Below are 17,029 nucleotides of genomic sequence, written 5' to 3'. Positions count from 1 at the left end.
ACCACCCCCAGCCAGTGCAGTTTAGTATAATATTTATTTACTTGGTGATAGATTGTCACCTTGTGGTTGAGAAGTTTGTGTGGTCCTGTGATCCCAAGAGTGATGTCATCTGGAACTATGCTCCTGGTTGGGTCACCCATGGCGGTAAGGTCAAGGGTGAGGTCCCTGAACAATCCAGCTAAGTCCTCAACAATGGAACAGGTGGACGAAGGCTGCAACAAATTCATCGACTTCCAATCATCGTGGTTTCCATTGTCATTGGAATTAGTTGGTTGATTTGTGAAGTATCATGTGCTTATTGGAGGGCAACATCAAGTACACATTAAACAAATACACACACCGGTGTCTTCGCTCTGTGGATCAACGGAACAAAGGCCACCATCCTTGTCTATGAGGGATAGCCATGCCGACGACAATAATAGATTTATTAGGTTGGCTTGTGATCAATGAATCCCCCACGCAAAAAAAGTTGGAGACCACATGGACTGACTGCGACATTTATGGCTTTTAGACTGCAGACATGTAATGGCACAATCAAGGAATTTTACCACTACATGGGCAGTCTAAAAAGGAATGTGCAGGAAATTTGAATCAATTCCTGCACCACAATTTATCCTGCAGGACCCCTGTAACTTTTGGGAGGAAGCCTGCAGTGTAAATCTTAACAGAAAAATTCATTGACAGTTATCCACTCGACTGCACGTCTGACCTCCAGGAGTATTGCACAGGTACTTGGAGTCTAAAAAGGCAATCAGTGTGAACGACCACACAGGCAGTAATTAGGTTAATTTTTTTCCATGATTTTCCCGACATTGCTGTCTAAAAACCATAATTGACTATTGGATGTAACCTATTGGTGTTTCTGGATCAGGCATTGCAGCATTTGTTTTGCTGACTGAAGTGGAGGGGTGAGGCAAGCAGCAACATACCGAAGCAGTCCAACTGAGATACTGTTCACTTGCTAGTGTTGCATGATGGAAGTAATATATTAAATCAAATTTATTGCTCATTTGAAGAGAAGAATAATGGTTAATTCCAATGCATTTTGTTGTGAGAATTTTTGGAAATAGTATCTATGGTAATACTGCTTCATGTCAATCTGTTGTAGGTTAAGATGTGTAATTTTCAATTGAGACACGTTGAGATGCCCATTTGGGAAGTAAACTGTAAGATTGCCAATGAATGGGTCCAGTGACTTAACAATTATGTGCCACACATTTGTAGCTACAGTTTAGGCATTGATTTAACTGGGGCATCTAGTTTGGGCTGAGGGAATTGCTCCATTTGTCTATGAAAAGATACAACAGCCATTTCCTTAGAGCACTGTTTCCCCTGAAACTGATGACTTACCACATGTTTGAGAGGCGACACATAGCTTGGAGAGATGGACTCTATCTTGCTCCCTGGGAATAGAAAGTGGAGTGTGATAATAAGAAATTAAGACAAAATCAATGGCATGAGTTAGGAGTGCTCTAGTAAGACAGCAGGTGGGATCTGATGTAGAATATGCTTGGTTAAAAGGCAAGCTAAACAGCTGAATGTAATAGCTTCTAAAAAAGGAAGTTTAGCCAGTACATGCAAGGCTTGGAGCTGTGGAAAATTCACATGGAAGTGAATGATATTCAGATAAGGGTGTAGTACAAGCTGGTAATGTACTAATTTTTGTGGCATAAAATTATTGCATTTTCAAAAAGCATCAAGCAAAAGCAAATGTTACATTAAAATAACAGTGATATATTTTGACCGAAGGGGGTTCATTACCAAGGCTTAATTGCCACGTAATGGGAAGACAAATTTGAAAAGTAGGCCTTGCTGAGACGTCTTTGAGTGGAGACTGGCCATCGCACACTGGGAGAATTCTTTGGATGGTAATTTTGCATTTTCAGACCAGTGCCACAATATCAATATGGAGGAAGAATCCATAAATTGAGGAGTGTGAGGCAGTCTGTGGTGGAGATTACATTTGTGTGGAAATTGCCTACCGCATTTCAAATAATAGTTACAAAATACTCTGTTAGAGCTGGGTGGCTGGGGAAAAGAAGACTTTGCCCTGTGGCATAAAGTAATCTTGCTCAATAAATTATGGCCAGTGTACCAAGAGTGCCTGAAAGCAGTAATGGTTGAACTGTAAGCAGTGCAAAAAAAATTGAGGTGAAAGATTGGGGGTTGGGAGGAGGCTTGGCTGCTGATCAAATTTTATCCTCCAGGTTTGCTGGAAAATACTGGCTGAAAAAGACTGATAATAGCACTGTTTATGTTCAGACTGGAAAAACTGGTTAACTGTTGTTCTTCCTGTCTGAATACGAAAGTTGGACATGTTTGCTATGACACATAGTTGCTGGATGCACTTTTCAACAAAACCCTACAGTCTTCGATAAGTCTGTCCATGATGCAGTTACAGCCCAAAGAGTGAGTGTCTACAGATATGAAACAAACTTTTGTAGAATATGTTGTACTTGAAGAAGATGGATTAGATTAGAAGCCTTTGGCTTTTAAAGCCACACAGAGCTTGTAGTAGTAAAATATTGTCTGCATAAATATCGTGATGAACCAGGACACCTGTAATTCACACTTGAGTTAATCCTTTGGTGTCCAGCTAGAAAACAGCATGTTCCTTTTTGAATGAATAGACACATTTCCCAGTAATAAAGTGTGCTTACTTTCTGCATCAACAATAAAAGATTTGGGAAAGGACAATCTGGGTGGTTTTTTTTAAATTCTGCTCTTGTCAAAGAAAACTGAAATAATAATATTTAGGATTAGAAATAATTTGCTTGTGAAAGCATGAGATTTATGTTTAGTAATTTTCTTGGTGCATGGGCTAGTAATGTGGAAATTGCTGATCTGTTCAAATACTCCCAGTGCTCAAAGTTGGTGGCTTCATGATTAAAAGCCACCACTGGGTACATTTGGCTGTACTGCTATTTATGATATGAATTCAGTTTGCAATGAATGTTGTAGCCATATCCTTAAGCCTGCTTGCGATATATTTTTTTAAACTGCGTGTTAGTAAGTGAACAACTGTTCATTTGTGCCAACAAAGCAGGCATCTTGCGCAAAGGAACTCCATTCATACTGATTCCCTCAGGCACCAAAATCTGATAGAGGTGTAAAAACAAACATTTCAGTTTGAAGAAATTAGTTCTTTGAATCCATTTTTTTCAATTTTTGCCTTTACTTTTTCTCCCATTCACATGGTTCCTATATATATAAAAAAAAAATACCTAATTGTTTTTCTCTGAATCAACTAATTTAGAATTTAAGGATTTAAATTGTATTCTCATCTGGCATCCACTCACGACAGGCTTCCACCTGGTGGCTGGCAACAAGTGCAGAGAGAAAACTTAAAACTTGCCTTTCATAGGGCAGCCCTAAAAGTTTGCTCTTACGCCGCATTCATGTTTAGCCCCACTTTGTAGCGCCACCGGTCATAAATACACAGCAGAGCAATGGTGGTCTTCCCTACCCATAATCCCTCACACAACTGGAACTGCTGTTTCCCAGAACAGATATAGCTACGTGGGAGGGAAGACAGCCATTGCTCTCCCGCGTTTTGAGCCACTGAAAGCAGCTCCAAAGGCTGGTGGCCCGTGAAGCTGTCACCCCCTGACAGCTCCCACCAGCCACCCCTGCCTTGAGGGGGTCCCTGCCTTGAGGGGGTCATGGAGGGAGAAGGGTTAATGGGGAGATGGGTCGCGGGCTGACTGCGTCATCAGCCTGGCCCTAACCAGCCATTTGTAGTGGCTTTACATTCAAATCAGATGGCGGAGCACAGCCCTCTACTGATTATCCTTCCCAGGAAGAGTTGGATTCAGCACCTCTGAGCCAGCCATGACGCATTCAGAAAGATAAGTCTTTAGGCATAAAGGTGGTGGACCTCAGCCTTTACAGTTGAGCATTTTCCTTGCTTGAAAACTCCTTATGATGGGATTTGTTGCCATGAATTGCAATGAGCAGAAAGTGGAAATTTAGCTTGTTACTTTCTTTAAGGTATTCCAAATTCACGATTTTTTGTTTTTTGTTTTGTATCCACTTGTTAGAAATATCACAAACTTGCATACATATTCAAAATGGGATCTTCTTTGTTGCAAGAGTTATTATTATTGTTAATCATGTGGAAAACTGTTATTTGAAAGGAAAGCAGAACTATTCCCATTGCAAGTGAAGACTGAAAGTGAGAATAACCCCTGCAAAGTAAAGGAAGCCATGTGGCTTTGTCCTGCTTTTGTTCAGGCTCACTGTTAAGTGGAAAGATAAGTCTTTAGGCATAAAGGTGGTGGACCTCAGCCTTTACAGTTGAGCATTTTCCTTGCTTGAAAACTCCTTATGATGGGATTTGTTGCCATGAATTGCAATGAGCAGAAAGTGGAAATTTAGCTTGTTACTTTCTTTAAGGTATTCCAAATTCACGATTTTTTGTTTTTTGTTTTGTATCCACTTGTTAGAAATATCACAAACTTGCATACATATTCAAAATGGGATCTTCTTTGTTGCAAGAGTTATTATTATTGTTAATCATGTGGAAAACTGTTATTTGAAAGGAAAGCAGAACTATTCCCATTGCAAGTGAAGACTGAAAGTGAGAATAACCCCTGCAAAGTAAAGGAAGCCATGTGGCTTTGTCCTGCTTTTGTTCAGGCTCACTGTTAAGTGGGTGGTCATGAAATCATTATTCCATAATCAGGAAGATTCAACCAATGCAAAGAGTGGAGGAAAGCTTTCTTAAAAGAAAATCAAAAACTGATAATATTAACTGATGTTTGATTTATTGGAATATTACAGCCTTTCTTCAGTTTTCTTCTGTGTGCAAGTCTAAACAGCTCAAATTGTTGGGTAGTTCCCTTCACTCCCTTCCGCTGCATAATGTCTACATGGGAGCCTGATTTGCTCCAAGGCACAAATTCAAGAAGTGTGAGCATGCCTTGATGAATCAGCAATTAGGTTTCATAATACATGATCAAAATCTCAAAATCCCAAAAGATGTGTGAGCTTTTGATGGAATATCTCACTTTGAAGGCTCAGGTTAGCTGATGTGGCCAGCTGAAAGCTTTTTAAACTTTAGTTTTAATGTTTTTTTTCCCCAAAAATATTTTTTTAAAGTGGAGATTTCCTGAGAACATTTCGAGCCTACTTAAATGATTTAATGTTGGTGTACTGAGTAATTTTACAAAACTCTGCCTACCTGTTTTTTTGTTTTGTCATCCAGTTGACTGATCTTTACCATGTAAAGTGATTATTCTATTTAATGTAGTTTCCCTGGCTAACAAACTCCTGGCAGAGGAGTAAGATAAGCAAAGACTTGGAGGTGTGGGTGAGGGGAACAAAACAGCTACAGGGGAATAAGCAATTGAAACCATGTGCAGGTCCTGGCTTTGACCTCTGCAACCCTTTTCTGAAAGGGGGCCCCCATCAAGTTTGAGCTATTTTTCTCTGAGACCCAATGATGAGGGGAAAAGAAAAATTGGCAGCTCTTTGATCAGCAGAGCAAAAACAGAGAGCGTGCTAAGCAAATGGCCTTTGTTTGAAGGAAATGCTGAGTCAGGACCTGTCTTCACTGGAAGCTGAGAACAAGACTGGACAGTCACCAAGCGATTATGCAAACAAAGCTGTAATGGATTATTTTTTTGTGGGTGGTGGGATCGTTCAAGGACTAATATAAATGATTACTATTTCTGCTGGACGCCAATGCTTGAACACATTGATTAAACACTTTACCAAAGTGAAAAGTTGGAGAGAGGAGGGGAATTGCCACTTTTCCCCATAGCGATCATAGTTAACTTTTTTAAAAATCTTGTCAAATATATTTTGTTTCATTCATTGATCTCAAAAAGGAAGTCAAATTTGTGATCCCTTCCCCATGAGTATGTTATTTCTCCTTGCCTGCATTTTTGAAAGCTAGATAGGATCTGAATAGACAACAAACTTCCTTTTAAATGCAACTTTTGTTAGGGCATTTAAAGTTTCTTAAACAAATCTTACATTAACAAAAGTTTTTGTAACTCCATCAGAATAAGAAGGTTGTACTTTTAAATCTCCATATGAGTTGCAGGCACCTTAACATGGTGATGCTGAATTCTGTACTAGTGGAATAGGAATCCGTAGTTGTCGGTGTTCAAGCTGCAGAGAGGGAATGGGTTGGGGGAGCAGGTTGTGGGGAAGAGTCGAGATTCCAACCAATCTTTAGATCATCCACAGTAGAATTCAAAGTGATTGTATTAGTTTTTTAAGATCCTTACTGTGCATTAGCTCTTTCCATATCACTTCATGTATTTATCTGATAGGGCCACCTTCATCTTTCTCTTTGCTACACTGAATAACTCTATATCTACAGTTTGAATTTACATTTCAACTTTCCTTGCTGCTTTGTCAATCATTGTCCAGTGCCACCTTTTCATGTTTGTAGGTGTTCAGGTGCATCTTTGATCATTTATCGCTGATACAGCCATTTCTGCTGGCTTGCATTTTGATTTACTTTCCAAATCCCTATTTCCCCTCTTTGTTCTGCATGTTTATTTCAAGTCACTGACAATTATTTTTTCTAACTGCATTCACTACATTAACCTGAATCTGGTTCATGGCTTTCCCACCTTCACAAATGCTCCTGTTTTTCTACTTGCTCTTACAAATGAGGAATGGATTTGTCCACTCTGCCCCTCTAACTATCTCTGTCAGATAAGATCATGGTTGATCTGATTGTTGCCTAAATTGCCTTTCACCCCTTCTTGACTCCACAATAACCTTTCACCCACTTGCTTAACAAGTTTTTTTTTAATCAGCTACTCAGCTCTGCTTCCACTGTCCTCTGGGGAAGGGAGTTCCAAAGAATTGATAGTGTTGGCAAGAAAAAAAATCTGTCATTAGATGGACAACCACTTTTTAAAAAAAATCTCCTAATTCCAGATTCCCCAGTAGAGGATACACCCTCTCCACAACTGCCCTGACTGTGCCCTTCAAATCTTCTCACTCTTCTAAACTCCAGCCTAGCCTTTTCAACCTTTCCCTAAGGCAACCCACCCATTCAGTCTAGCAAGCATGCTCTGATCTGCTTGCATCATTTTAACATGTACTCCAGAGGTAGACTTTCCAATACCTTAAATAACTGAAGTTACACCTTTGTATTTTTATGTACCCCTGACAGTGATAAATTTGTCAGCTTTATTATTTACTTTATCTCTGTACTAGTTTTCTATGAATCGTGCACAAGGGCGCAGAGTTCCTGCATCCCAGAGCTCTGCAGTTTCTCAGTATTTAGATATTTAGATAGCAGCAGCGGCCCCGGCCCCGGTCCGGGCGAAGGGTAGACGGCGGCGGCCCCGATACGGGCAGGAGCAAGGGGGAGACGGCGGCCCCAGTCCGGGCACAGGGAGAGCAGCAGCGGCCCCGGCCCCGGTCCGGGCGAAGGGTAGACGGCGGCGGCCCCGATACGGGCAGGAGCAAGGGGGAGACGGCGGCCCCGGCCTCGGTCGAGTGAGGCAGGCGGAGGCCCCGGTCCGGGCAGGGAGTGGGAGGCGGTGGCCCTAGTCCAGGCACAGGGTGAACTGCGGCGGCCTCGGCCCCGGTCCGGGCAGTATGGACCGACCTAGGAGGGGAGGCAGGCCCCTCCAGCCCGGGTAAGAAACCTGCATAGGAGAAGGCCACTCCGATATAAAACCTACGACCCAAGGACCTCGCTGCCACGTCCCAGCTTGCATGGCCACGGCACACGAACCATGGGTGTAAAGGGTGGGGCCAGTACTGCGCGCACTGCACTCCACCTAAAAGCTCCTTTGCGCAGGCCCGAGGACAGGTCCACGTCCTCCCCCTCCACGTCCTCCCCCTCAAAAGATGCTCACAAACTCAAGCTAGCATGCTGGAACATCAGAACCATGCTAGACAAGACTGACAGCCACCGACCTGAACGTCGGTCTGCCCTCATTGCACATGAACTCCTCAGACTTGACATCGACATAGCCGCTCTCAGTGAAGTCCGCCTGGCAGATGTAGGCAGCCTCCAAGAACGCGGCGCGGGCTACACACTCTACTGGTCTGGCAAGCCTTCGGATGAACGACGCCTATCTGGTGTAGGCTTCATGGTCAAGAGCTTCATTGCCTCCAAACTCGAAAACCTTCCGACAGGCCTCTCGGACCGAATCATGTCCATGCGACTCCCACTTCAAAACAAGCGTCACATCACCCTCATCAGTGTCTATGCTCCAACCCTCCAGGCGGAACCAGCAGAAAAGAACAAGTTCTACACCGACCTGCGCAACCTCATCCAACGTACCCCTACAGCCGACAAGGTTGTCATCCTGGGCGACTTCAACGCTCGTGTCGGCAAAGACTCAGAAACCTGGCCAGGAATCCTGGGCAAGCATGGCGTCGGCAAGTGCAACGACAATGGGCGCCTCCTGTTGGAGCTCTGCGCAGAACAGCGGCTTGTCATTACAAACACCCTTTTTCAGCAGAGGGACAGCCTTAAGACCACCTGGATGCATCCCCGATCCAAACACTGGCACCTCCTGGACTACATCCTGGTGCGAGAAAGTGACAAACAAGATGTGCTCCACACCAGGGTCATGCCTAGCGCGGAATGCCACACTGACCACCGGCTGGTTCGCTGCAAGCTCAACCTTCACTTCAAGCCAAAGCCCAGGAACAATAAAGCCCCCAGAAAGAGGTTCAATGTTGGAAAACTGCAGTCAGACGAAGCGAGAGGAAACTTCCAGGCAAACCTCAAAGCAAAGCTCGACGTTGCAACCCGCCTCACGGACCCGTCCCCTGAAACCCTCTGGGATCAGTTGAAGGCTACCATACTGCAATCCACTGAAGAGGTACTGGGCTTCTCCTCCAGGAAAAACAAGGACTGGTTTGACGAAAACAGCCAGGAAATCCAGGAGCTGCTGGTAAAGAAGCGAGCTGCCCACCAGGCTCACCTTACAAAGCCGTCCTGTCCAGAGAAGAAACAAGCCTTCCGTCGCGCATGCAGCCATCTTCAGCGCAAACTCCGGGAGATCCAAAATGAGTGGTGGACTAGCCTCGCCAATCGAACACAGCTCAGCGCGGACATTGGCGACTTCAGGGGTTTCTACGAGGCTCTAAAGGCTGTGTACGGCCCCTCACCCCAAGTCCAAAGCCCGCTGCGCAGCTCAGACGGCAAAGTCCTCCTCAGCGACAAGATCTCCATCCTCAACCGATGGTCAGAACACTTCCAATCTCTTTTCAGTACCAACCGCTCAGTCCAAGATTCCGCCCTGCTCCAGCTCCCTCAACAGCCCCTAAGGCTAGAGCTGGATGAGGTTCCCACCCTGGATGAGACATATAAGGCAATCGAACAACTGAAAAGTGGCAAAGCAGCAGGTATGGATGGAATCCCCCCAGAAGTCTGGAAGGCTGGCGGCAAAACTCTGCATGCCAAACTGCATGAGTTTTTCAAGCTTTGTTGGGACCAAGGTAAACTGCCTCAGGATCTTCGTGATGCCACCATCATCACCCTGTACAAAAACAAAGGCGAGAAATCAGACTGCTCAAACTAGAGGGGAATCACGTTGCTCTCCATTGCAGGCAAAATCTTCGCTAGGATTCTACTAAATAGAATAATACCTAGTGTCGCTGAGAATATTCTCCCAGAATCACAGTGCGGCTTTCGCGCAAACAGAGGAACCACTGACATGGTCTTTGCCCTCAGACAGCTCCAAGAAAAGTGCAGAGAACAAAACAAAGGACTCTACATCACCTTTGTTGACCTCACCAAAGCCTTCGACACCGTGAGCAGGAAAGGGCTTTGGCAAATACTAGAGCGCATCGGATGTCCCCCAAAGTTCCTCAACATGATTATCCAACTGCACGAAAACCAACAAGGTCGGGTCAGATACAGCAATGAGCTCTCTGAACCCTTCTCCATTAACAATGGCGTGAAGCAAGGCTGTGTTCTCGCACCAACCCTCTTTTCAATCTTCTTCAGCATGATGCTGAACCAAGCCATGAAAGACCCCAACAATGAAGACGCTGTTTACATCCGGTACCGCACGGATGGCAGTCTCTTCAATCTGAGGCGCCTGCAAGCTCACACCAAGACACAAGAGAAACTTGTCCGTGAACTACTCTTTGCAGATGATGCCGCTTTAGTTGCCCATTCAGAGCCAGCTCTTCAGCGCTTGACGTCCTGCTTTGCGGAAACTGCCAAAATGTTTGGCCTGGAAGTCAGCCTGAAGAAAACTGAGGTCCTCCATCAGCCAGCTCCCCACCATGACTACCAGCCCCCCCACATCTCCATCGGGCACACAAAACTCAAAACGGTCAACCAGTTTACCTATCTCGGCTGCACCATTTCATCAGATGCAAGGATCGACAATGAGATAGACAACAGACTCGCCAAGGCAAATAGCGCCTTTGGAAGACTACACAAAAGAGTCTGGAAAAACAACCAACTGAAAAACCTCACAAAGATAAGCGTATACAGAGCCGTTGTCATACCCACACTCCTGTTCGGCTCCGAATCATGGGTCCTCTACCGGCACCACCTACGGCTCCTAGAACGCTTCCACCAGCGTTGTCTCCGCTCCATCCTCAACATCCATTGGAGCGCTCACACCCCTAACGTCGAGGTACTCGAGATGGCAGAGGTCGACAGCATCGAGTCCACGCTGCTGAAGATCCAGCTGCGCTGGATGGGTCACGTCTCCAGAATGGAGGACCATCGCCTTCCCAAGATCGTATTATATGGCGAGCTCTCCACTGGCCACCGTGACAGAGGTGCACCAAAGAAAAGGTACAAGGACTGCCTAAAGAAATCTCTTGGTGCCTGCCACATTGACCACCGCCAGTGGGCTGATAACGCCTCAAACCGTGCATCTTGGCGCCTCACAGTTTGGCGGGCAGCAGCCTCCTTTGAAGAAGACCGCAGAGCCCACCTCACTGACAAAAGGCAAAGGAGGAAAAACCCAACACCCAACCCCAACCAACCAATTTTCCCTTGCAACCGCTGCAATCGTGTCTGCCTGTCCCGCATCGGACTGGTCAGCCACAAACGAGCCTGCAGCTGACGTGGACTTTGTTACCCCCTCCATAAATCTTCGTCCGCGAAGCCAAGCCAAAGAAAAAAGAAGAAGATAGTGCTATTTACTTCTCCTGTCAAAATCTGTCATTTACCCACATTGTCATCCACGTTATGTAAGGAATAAATTCAATGAATCTGAGAAGCAATGTGTCTGGACATTGAATGTAAGAAAAGTTTTCATTTGCCAGGGAGGGAAATTCACCACAGGGAACCAGTCACTCGCACAAGGTACATACATACAAGTCATATCAGTTGCAACTAAACAACCAATAATTATATACCATGCTGCATACAAATATAATATAGAGGAAAACTCAATGACGGTGCCGACCACTCCTCAACCTGGTGCAGGTACAGCAATAAGATGCATTAAGAAAGGCAGTGCACCAGTGGTTCATTAGTGTGCATTACAAAAGCCTCGCACCAGTTACTGGCACACACCTTGATAATCGATTCTCCAGGATCACCTGGAGTGAAGCTCAGATTTTTTTAATATATATACTTGTGCAGGGGGGGTGGGGTGATGGGATGGGAAGAGACCCAGCTGCTCCATGTTTTGTGATGTATACCCCCCCTGCTGGTCATTGGGGCTGACCCATATGATTATCAGAACCAATGGCTACTACATGTGTGGTTTTTGAAACTACAAGGTGAGTGCTTAGCACTGGTGATCTTGACTTTGATTGACATGTGCTGGCTTCAGTTTAGGTTCCTGGTGGAGAGGTCACATGACCATCTACACTACAGTCCATTAGCCAGATCTTTGCCCTTTGACAAACCTTGTACCTTTAACTCTTCACAACTTAATTTCCCTATAATTATCACATCAGGAAACTTGCAACCGAATTTTCAGCACTTTTCATAATGACACATTTTAAAGTTGCAGTGGGAAATGCAGAATACATTGGGGGAGGATAATAGATGGGGAAGTCACTGAGAGACGTATCCTCATGAAAAGCAGAAAGGGAAAATGTGCTCTGTGGTGGGGAGGGAGATGGAGAAGGGAACACATCAACATCTGGCACATACACCAGCTACAGCATAATCCCATTACAAGCCACATCTTCCCCCATCTGTTTTTTTGAGGTTATAGTGTCATTGTCGATCTGATAAGGCAAAGGCAAATTAATTTTGTATCCTGAAGTTGGAAAGAAATTTGTGTTATGAATAATTTGCCTTCGATCTCCAAAAAGCTGTAATAATCTGTGATTTTGATGGAGAAATATTGGTCAGCATAGCATCAGCTGTTGATTAATTTTTTTAAAGAACCATAAATGCATGTGTAACAGTCAATCCCGTGTAATAGTTGACCCCCCTCCAACCATCAGAGCTCCCCATGTCCTGACAGCGAATCCTGATGCCCTGGCCACAGATTCTCTCCTAGTTCCTGGCCACCTGCTCATGTGAGCTCCCGATGCACCAAACATGAACTTACTACTTGGTCCCAGCCATCTGAGTTCCCAACACCTTGAATGTTGCAGGTACATGCCGTGGTCAAAAGTAGTATCCATATAAAAGTTGACCTCTCCCCCCCCCCCCCCCATTCGACCTGAAGAATTCGTCCAAAGAACTCGATCATTACATGAGTATAAACAAAAATGACTTTTGTCTACTTAAGAGAATAGTGGGATCCTTTGGTTTAAGATCTCAAAAAGGCATTACTTCTGTCCTGCAATGGGATATCTGCTTAGATTATTGCAGGATGTGAATTTTTTTAAAAAACAAAGTTGCAATTTAATGAAGGGATTCTGTTATCCCATGGCTAGAATGAGACTGGTTATTTTATTGTGCTGGAAGCTGCTGGTGGTTTTAATTGGAGCAGGCAGTGCTCAAGCACCAAAACCTGAACTTGACCTTTGCACATGCACTGTGAAAAGGAAGCCCAGAGCTGATTGTCAAATTTAATGGCCGATCAGTCAACTCATTGCACCACCGGACTCCAAAGTGGCGGGCTCGATTTAACTAGTGTTATTTTCTTACTCTGATAACAGGCAACCAAAAACCTGGTTCATACGTTCTCTTCAATATCTGAGGCCACGTTTGGATTTTCATGGAGTTGGTAGGGCATATTGAAGAGATAGCAGGGATAGAATAGAAATGTGATAGCACAGTACAGACCCTTCAACCCACTGTGCTGACCTATCTTAACCTACTCAACAATCTAAATATTCCCTACCTCACACCTATAACCCTCTGTTTTTCTTGCATCCACGAGACTGTTGAAGAGTTTTAAAGGTGCCTATTATACCACCCTCCACCACCACCATCACTGGTCATGCATTGCAGGCACCGGAGAAAAAAAAACAAAATGCCCCTGACACCTCCTAAACTTTCCTCCCCTCACTTTATGCAGATGTCCAGTGGAATTTGCGACTGTCGTCCTGGGGAAAAAGATGTTGACTCTATTTGTGCCTCTCATGAGCCAGTAGACCTCTGTTGCCTTTCATCCTTTGCTCCATCATCTAGGATGATTGCCTCATAATCCTTTTTTTAAATTGTCATTTTATTTTGCCCTTTTCTCTTCAGTTTTGAGTTGAGATTTAAAGCTTTTAAATTTGATGTTTTTAAATGGCTTTGGAAATCTGAGATATTTAAAATTGTTAAAATTAATGGCAACTTTGCTCCAACTTTTCTGGATACAGGGTCAATATGATTCAATCCAGAATTCTTGGGTATTATGATCTGAAACTTCATGCTTAACTCTTGTTTGTGCATCCACATTCCATATTTCCAAACAGCAAAGGGGATATTCAGCCCACTGAGCCTTTGCCCTCTCTTGGAGCAATTCCATTGCACCTCTGTAAAACTCTAGTTAGACCACATTTGGAATATTGTTTAGTTCTAGGTGCCTCATCACAGGAAGGATGTGGAAGCTGTGAAGAAGGTTCAGAGGAGATTTATTAGGATTTTGCCTGGATTAGAGAATTTGTAAGGCAAGGTTGATAAAGCTAGGGCTTTTCTCTTGGGAGTAGAGGAGGATAATAGGTGACATAAGAGGTCCATACGATTATAAGAAGCATAGACTAGTGAACACCAGAGGACATCTGCACAAGGAGAGGGGAGGAAAGTTTTAAGGAAGATGTTAAGCGTATTTTTTTTGTACAGAGCGTAGTGGGTGTCTGGAAGGCCAATACAATGGGGACATTAAAAAAACTCTTAAAAGACAGGCATGTGAATGCAAGAAAAATGGAAGGTTATGGGTGTCAGTAAAGGAAGTTTGAGTTTGTACAATAGGTTTTTGTAGCTCAGCACAAGATTATGGGCCGAAGGAACTGTACTGAGCTGAAAGGCTCGATGTTCCATTTCCTTGCAACATATTCTCTCATGTATTAATAATTCCATGATTCTCCAACAGCAGAAATGGAGAATTACCCCAGAGCTGAGAGAGTGGTAATGGCAAAAAGTGACTTTTTTTCATCACTTGTTGAAACCAGACTGTTCAAAGTGGGTGATACTAAAGCTAATATGTTGTGGTGTGATCAGCATGTGTAATTTTTCCAAGTGCCATGAGCAGTGCTTATAATAGTACCATTATAACGGTCACCCTATAAATTGGGAAATACAACATCTATAAATGTATTTACTGCTAAGTATTTAGAGCAGTCTTCATTAATACAGGTAATAACTATTAAGTTGGTCTTTTCCTTTATTGGAGTCTTCAGTGAGTTGTGCCTCCCTGCATAAAATACAATGGATTGAATCATAAAAGCAACATCCTATGTTTCCTGTTTACCAAGCTAAAACTGGTTCCCTTATCAAATTACAGAATCTTATTTTATGAGCTAGTCTGTTTCTTACTTGATTGCAGTTGTGAATATGTTTTGTTTTTCCCTTTAATGAGAATCCTTGAATTGCAAACAATGATTTTCAATTTTATTATAGAATTGAATAAAAACTAACCTCTGCTGATTGGACTTGTTTCAGCTGAAACTGATGCCAGTAAGTTGAGCTTCTTGCATATCATCAAACTGACCATGTCTCTCCATAGTACTTTGAAAAATAAGTTCTAGTCCAAATAATTTTATTAGGGTTGAATGCAGAGTTCTGTTGAACAAATAATTCTGCAGTAAATCTAATTTGGAATAGTCTGATTTTTGACATGGAGCCAATTTGACCATTGAAATTATATGGCTGTATTTCCATTTTGGAAGAAGACTTTTCACCTAATTGTGATATAAAATTTAATTTCTGTTTTGCAAGCTAATTTAGCAGTGAACCCCAGCATCTGCCAAATATCTTTTGTATTGACATCACAAATTGCAAAATAAATGAACTGATTTAGCTCATCACAAAGCAATTCTACTACTTAGCAAATTGAATCCAAGATTTTCTTTCCTTTATACTGTATATCCAGTACCTTGGTACATTTTTGTGTATAGAATGTCATTTCTTTTCTCGGCACTATACTGTTTTACACAGTTCGTTTGCTGTTTTTCAATTTCAAGATGAGTGTGTGTTCAGGCCATGTTCCTGCTTTTTAATGCTAGTTCAGGATAGATTTGAAAAGACTGCCATCACGATCAGAGGCTGATATCAACCCTGGAGTAAATGGGACTATCCAAGGGGTCGATAAATTCTGGTTGGGGGGGGGGGGGGTGCTGGTGGTGTTGATCAAAGCTTTGGTCTAGAAAACGGGCATATTTATGGAAGGGGTGGCCAACCTCTCGATGGCCACCACATTGTATTTGTCTTCTACATTTGAGCAGGAGGACAAGGAAGGGTGGACGCCTCCCACCCCGGACAGTGCTGCGCCCCCTCATGACATAAAAAAACACTTCTATGTCAGGGGTCATTGAATGATCAAGGACTCCATGAAGGGGCTGATGGTCTAAAAGGTTTGCGGGACTCTGATCCTGATTGTAAAAATCCCCATTCTGTGGTCTGCAATCTATATTTCAGAGCTGAATTTGAAAATTCAACAAGAGTACCAGTATAATGCTGTCTTTCGATGCAGTTTCACGTAGGCCGAACTTGTGTCCTTAGAATTTGGTGTATTTCCAGGCACAAGTCCAAGGTATTGGATTCATGCTTGGATTTTGTTAAAATATTGTCAGCTTCCTGTGTTTGTAGGAATGCAAAGGTGCTTACAGTTAAATCTCATCTTTTCCAGAACCTGTTGTTTTCTACTATTTTGGCTAAAAATTGGATTGCTGAAGTTCATCTTCTGGTCACATGTGTAATTTATATGCATTTAGATGAGAGATTTCAGATTTTAATTTGTGATGCAGTTTCAGAAAGATGGATCTTGCCACAATGTGTCTTCAAGTGATTTACATCAACTAAATTACTCTGTAGTCAGACATGTAAAATATATGTTGAAATTAATAGCAGTGATGTTTGGTGATGTTGAATGAAGAGAAATTTTTAGTTGGGGAACACCAGAAGATTTCCCTGCTCTTGTGATGTCTAACAAGTTTTGGAAATCCTTGTTAATGTACCATTTTGGGGTGGGGAAAAAAATAGTACTTGGGATTGATGCAGCACTGGTTAAAATACACAGCAGAAAATGGTGAAAAAAAAACACAATTGCTGGAGAAACTCAGCAGGTCAAAGAGAGCCTTTATGTAGCAAAGATAAAGATAAATCACCAACGTTTCGGGCTTGAGTCCTTCATCAAGGTGACCTGCTGAGTTTCTCCAGCATTTGTGTTTCTTTTTCCTCTTAACCACAGTGTCAACAGAATCCTGTGTTTTACCAGCAGAAAATGGTGGTGGACTGTTGTTTTGGAGAGATGTATGCATGCAGTGGAAGTAATAACATTCTATGAAAATTAAGCCTAGAATATTGTGGACATCAGGGCCTTGGTGGGAATTACTACAATTGTACTGAAGTTGCAGATCAAATAATGAAGTTCTGAAAGAGGAGACAGAGTGTAGTGTAGCCAAGTTTGCTGATGGCACTAAATTGAGTGGGCAAGCAAAGTGTGCAGAGGATACAGTCTGCTAAAAGATAGAGATAGGTTAAGTGAATGGGCAAGATTCTAGCAGATGGAAT

The 17,029-nt window shown here is 43.2% G+C and overlaps 1 protein-coding gene across 4 annotated transcripts in view; it reads left to right on the top strand.

Annotated features, from left to right (window-relative positions):
- The window catches only part of yap1 (Yes1 associated transcriptional regulator), a 149,477-nt gene that overhangs the window by 57,223 nt on the left and 75,225 nt on the right, over window positions 1–17,029 (top strand). The window lies entirely within an intron of this gene.

This window comes from Narcine bancroftii, chromosome 7 (genome assembly GCF_036971445.1).
Source record: "Narcine bancroftii isolate sNarBan1 chromosome 7, sNarBan1.hap1, whole genome shotgun sequence".
Classification (NCBI taxonomy): Eukaryota; Metazoa; Chordata; class Chondrichthyes; order Torpediniformes; family Narcinidae; genus Narcine; species Narcine bancroftii.
Note: the sequence above shows the minus strand (reverse complement) of the source record. Positions and strands in the feature narration are given on the sequence as shown.